Source organism: Misgurnus anguillicaudatus, chromosome 8 (genome assembly GCF_027580225.2).
Source record: "Misgurnus anguillicaudatus chromosome 8, ASM2758022v2, whole genome shotgun sequence".
Taxonomy (NCBI): domain Eukaryota; kingdom Metazoa; phylum Chordata; class Actinopteri; order Cypriniformes; family Cobitidae; genus Misgurnus; species Misgurnus anguillicaudatus.
Genome location: NC_073344.2, coordinates 45,151,808 through 45,157,807, shown reverse-complemented (window position 1 = coordinate 45,157,807; position 6,000 = coordinate 45,151,808).

Here is a 6,000-nt window from a genome sequence, read left to right as displayed (position 1 = left end):
CGAGAACCAATGTGGCTGGCTTATCTGCTTAAGATTTCAGTGGTACATCATATACCATATGCATATACCCCATTGAATAAAATTTTCATAAAAGGCTTTTTATTCATTCATTCATTCATTCATTAATTTTCAATGCATTTGGGAAAAAAATTAAAGTATTAAAAATATAGTACCACAAGGTAAACAGATGCATGATGAAAGTAGAAAGGGAGCAAATGATGACTCGTATCACAGCCAGGATCAAGGCCCATTGCAGACCTGATGCAGATGAGAAATACGGGAGGATGTGAACTGAAGCCTGTGTTGGTCAAGTTTAGGGATGGGTATCGTTAAGGTTTTAACGGTATTACTCTTACCGGTACTGCTTAACGGTCCGGTGCTTTAACAGTATTCTTATCGGTACTTTGGCCAATGTTAACATTTGATCACGAACCTATGTTCACATGATTAAGTTAATTGTGTGTCTGCATTTCATTATTACAAATTAATTTCTGGATATCATTTCTAAATATTATACATATATTTGTTAATGCACCAGCGTGAAAGCTGCAGAAAAAAATACTCTAAATAGGATATTTAGGCTAAATAAATGTTTACATGCTGATTTTTCTTTATTTGGGATTTTAAGAAGAAGTAGAAAATATGTTGAATGCATAACGTTCAACATTTCTCCCAAAAGAAATTAACAGAATTTCAACGTAAGGTAAGCAAACCAATTAGGGAGATTCTACATTTATTTTAAATGACGTGAACAATGATGTTTCAACATGATTTTAGCATACATGCGTGACGTTGCAACCACCAGAGATGAGCTAGCTAGGCAGTCGAAAAATTTTGCAGGCTGCGACCTTCTAAGGACGTATTTTAAGACCGATTGCGTCACAGCAGCGCGACTTGAGGCTGTGACTTGTGTTAATATTATTCTGTTTATGTTGCGTATTTCTAAGGTTGATTAATTTTATATACTGTTGAATAGTTTAATCTACATCAACGTGTCATATTTTCTAAAATAAATGAATATTTTTCTGATTCCATATTTATTTAAATAATTCAGAAACGTCTCCGCTGTGTCCTGCTGACAGGGCGCGTGCAACAGGTGATGCAAATTATAGGTCCTCCGAGGGTTAGACTGTCTCATTTCAGTTCTCTTCGCGGACTTCTGAGGCTGCCACCTTGAAAGACAGAGTGCTCCCCTTTTAAGGTTGTATGCTTAGAAGGTCGCAGCCCTTGAATTGGGACACAGCTTCTTTCTGCACGTAATAAACTTTTGAAAGATGCTTTGACAGATTGCTTGTGTTTCCGCCCTTACATGCAAACATCTTGTTGCACTTACCTGTATGACAACGAGCGTTGTCTGCATCAACTCTAGTGAAGTATAACCAACTTTTGAATGTTTTGCTCTATCCGCCATCGTCACTCTTTGTATTAAGCGGTAGTTTTCGTGCTGTTATGCGTGTGCCTGCGCCGCGCTCGTTGTTGTTGTTGTGTTTGACATACAGACAGCCTCCGCGGCGCGCATGAGAGATCTCCAGGACCGAAAGCAGAACCGATAGCGTCAGATCTTTCTGATACTACGGTCTTTCATAATTTAGCCCCGGGGCCAGTTTAATACCGGGTTTCGGTACCCATCCCTAGTCAAGTTGAAACCATGTGGATCTAAATGAAGATGATGATGAATGACACTTGGAGCTGGCTAAGACCTATAGCATTGAAGATGATTTTGGACAGTGCTAAACCAGCAAGATGCATTGGAACTGTTTGAGTCAATGGAGACTGTAGATGTTGAAAATAATTCAGTTAATCCAATGTCTCATGCAGTTGAGACCAATGGAATGTTGTTATTAGAAAGATGATGATGTCATCAAAACACCATAAGAGATTTGGTGAATCTATTGACAATAAGATTCTGATTAGTACAGAAAGTTATACATTGGACATTGTAATACAATTATACATTAGACATGTTAATACAATAAAAGTCAACCAAACTTGCCTTCAGTCAACAGTCCAAGATGACGATGGTGATGTAGTGACCATTCTTCCATTGGGGCCCTGGTATTCAGTATTGGTTTACCACCAGTCTGATGCCCCTGGATATCTCCAATATTCTCTGTTTTTAAAGTCTCATCCTTGATTTGATAGAAGCTGGCAATGTCTGCTGGTCATGGACTTGAGAACAATGGAATGTTGTCATTAGAAAGATGATGATGTCATCACAGCACCATAAGAGATTTGGTGCATCTGTAGATAATGAGATTCTGATTAAAACATTTAAAGCCTATATACTGTCAGGGTTTTAGTTCTGTTTAGTTTGTTTTCATTGTTATACTTCATTGCTCTTTGTGTTTGTTACCTTTTATTAGTCTCACCTGTGTTTGTTAATTATCATCATTAGTTACAGCTGTTTGTCATTATCACTCACCCTTTATAGTTTGCCCTCATGTTCCTGTTCTTTGTCTGATCTCGTCTGAATGTATCCATGTCATCGTGTTATCCTGTCTTGCGTGATTAAAGTCCTGTTAGTTTTATATTCCTGCCTGTTTGTCATCTTTTAAGTTAGAGAACTGTGACATATACATGTATGTTGCAATATCATTTTTTTTCTTATTCAATCACAATATAGTTGTAACACAAACATATGTTAAATATTGGACATGTTAATATAATAAAAGTTATGGCCAAAACAAGAAATATATATTTACCTGATGAAGATTGGGGATATAGATGAGAATGAACTAGCAAATTTTGACAATGATTTTTCAAAATTCACATTTCTTCTTGTCTTTCTTGTTCTCTACTTTTTCCTTTATTAGGGCCCGAGCACCGAGGAGCAGGCCAGAATGGCCTGCACCGAAAGGTGCGAAGCCCTATTGTTTTTGCTCGGATTATTATTTTTATTTTTTTCAACACTTTTGGGCATTTTGGGGGCCTTAACATACTCGAAAACTCTTGAAATTTGGCACAGACATCAGAGTCGTTCGTGAACGCCGAAAGCCAAAGGCTGGAACACGGGCGTGGCATGGGGGCTCTGTAGTGCCCCCTGTAATGCAAAAACAAACAGGAGTGCGCAGATCGGGCAAACATGTACGCACATTTACGAAAGTTGGTACACATATAGATCTCATCGACCCGAACAACTTTCGATTATTAAAAAATGCATGCGGTGAACTTTTGAATACTCCTCCTAGGGGATTCATGCAAATGACACCAAATTTTTGACACACATCAGAGTTGTCGGCTGTTAAGTGTGCACAAAAAGGTCAGACATAGGCGTGTCTCTTAAGTGGCTCTCTAGCGCCCCCGTTTGTCTAAAATGTGGAGTTTCTTTTACTTACAGTCCTCAAATGGGTCAGTAACAATTAGGGCCCGAGCACCGAGGAGCAGGCCAGAATGGCCTGCACCGAAAGGTGCGAAGCCCTATTGTTTTTGCTCGGATTATTATTAGGGCCCGAGCACCGAGGAGCAGGCCAGAATGGCCTGCACCGTGGGTGCAAAGCCCTATTGTTTTTGCTTCGTTTATTAAGTGTGCTTGCAAAAGCACACTTATTGTTCTTCTTAAGTTTTATTATTCTTATTAAGTGTGCTTGCAAAAGCACACTTATTGTTCTTCTTAAGTTTTATTATTCTTCTTATTATTAAGTGTGCTTGCAAAAGCACACTTATTGTTCTTCTTAAGTTTTATTAAGTGTGCTTGCAAAAGCACACTTATTGTTCTTCTTAAGTTTTATTATTATTATTTTTATTATTTTTCCCGGGTAGATTTTTTTGGCCAGCTCTAGCGACCAGACCGTTTGACGCAGAGACACCGTTCAAACTTTAAAATGTTCGGGCAGTACCGGTGTAAGTTGCTTGAGAAGATGAAGTCACAGATCCATGTCGTTCGGCCACCATATTGGATAGAACACAAAACCTTTAAAAAGTTTCACAGGTCACAAATTTTGTCCAAACTTCAAGAAATTCCACGTACACGATCCTTGGACCAAGCCTCACAAAAGTTACTAGAAGGATTTTTGATTTTCGGAAGCATTTGCCCAAAACAGGTCAAAATATACCTATGGCGTAGTCCCCAAACAGGAAGTAGTTCATATCTCAGATTGTCTGTAACATATCTTTATAATTTTTTTTAATATGAACTCGGAACTCCAATGTGAACATGGCCAAGATACAAAAACATTGCAGTAACATGTCTATATTATGTTATTTTCACTTTAAAATGTCCAATAAAATCCTATGTAAAAATAAAAATGTCATATAGCTTTTACCACTAGAGGGCAGCCCAAGCGTGTTTAATTGCCTTGCCTTCACACGTGACTAGACCGAAACTTAGTCCGTGCCTATTGAAAACTATATATACTGAGGATTATTTGATACTAAATCCAATGGAATATTAATATTTCTCATATACATTTGTGTACAAAACTGCAAATGGATGTTATAGTCTGAAGGCGTGAATCAACGCGAGCTCTCTGGAGAACGTGCAGTACAGGTAGGAATGTTTCGGGGATTCAGACGTAAAACCCTTTCTTTTATTTCAGTAATATATAACATGACAAGTTTAATTCCGTTTTTCATCAATGTAATACATTGTAAACGTATTAGTTTGTAAAGACGTCAATTTCGCGTCCTCGCGTAGCAGTGATCGTTTGGCATCGGCTCTATAACAGCTGCATGGTTTAAATGATTGTGAATTGACGCGAAAAAGTGTCACTTTACCTTAAATCATGCATGTTATGCCAAGTGTATTTAACGTAAACAGTCATGACTTTGAGAAATGTATGAGACATTAAAACACAGCTTGCCACAGCTAGAAGACTGCGTATATTTACATAATCTTCAGATAAGAAAGTTATATATCATCGTATGCTTAACTAACGGGAACACGATCGATTGCATTATGCTGTCAATCATTATGCTGTCAATCACTCAGCGAAGCATTGATTTCACATGGAAAGCAAGAGGACAGGGTCGCAATCTTGATGCGCGTGCATATGTTGTTGCATGAGATGCAGAGCGCGAGTCACCCCTTCACGTGTATTCGCGCTTTGGTCTGCCCGCGTCAAGATGCAGAGACCACGGACTCTATGGCTGTTTTAACTTTATTTATTGTATTTCCAGCTTACAACAACTCCTCTTCCGACAGTTGTTGTCTGATATGTCGGCTCAACGATCACAATGACATTAGATGTCTTAATAAAGGAAACGATTTTTGTGAACTAGATAAAAGATCCTGGCGTTTCTCCGAAGTTCAAAGCAGACAAAGGCTCAAATATTATGCGAGTCATCGTTCTCACACAAGAATGCAATTTAAACGTGTAAGTTAATCGCCCATCGCTCACAGCCCAGCACCTGCACCACTGCATGCGTATCGCGCTGACAAACATACACGTGATTTTACTGCCCTGATGAAATCTAAAAGTATAATTTCTCTTATTAGAAGCTAGCTTAATGTTTGCCAGTTATTAAGATGGCGGTTGTAGTTTAAATAGAGGTCGTGAAATAATTAGCATTGCCAAAAAGTGCATAAAACAATGTTATGTTCCATATTATAAACTTTTGGTTATGTGTACTTAAGTGAGTAAATAAGTTAAATTCTCAATCAGTGTGATATGGCTCTTATTTACCCCTTTAAATGAAGAATAAAGCTTACTCGGGTATCTTACAATGCACTTATGTTGTTATGCAGTTTTAAAATACAAAATACGAACGTCTGGATGTAGATAAAGCCTACTTGGTCATATTACAATGCACAAGTTTTGTTGTATGCAGTTTGAAAATACATGTTTGTAGAAAAAGTATATTGTACAATGCACTGATTTTGTTGTTATGCAGTTTCAAAATACAACATGAGAATGTTTAAATGTATATGTAGTCATCATCACTGATGTATCTCTGGCCCCCATGACAAACTAATTGAATAGCCCTGTCGTAGACGCTCAACACACAATCATATTCATAAATAGTAAAGAAATGAAATGATATTAGGCTATCAGTGCTGCTGTC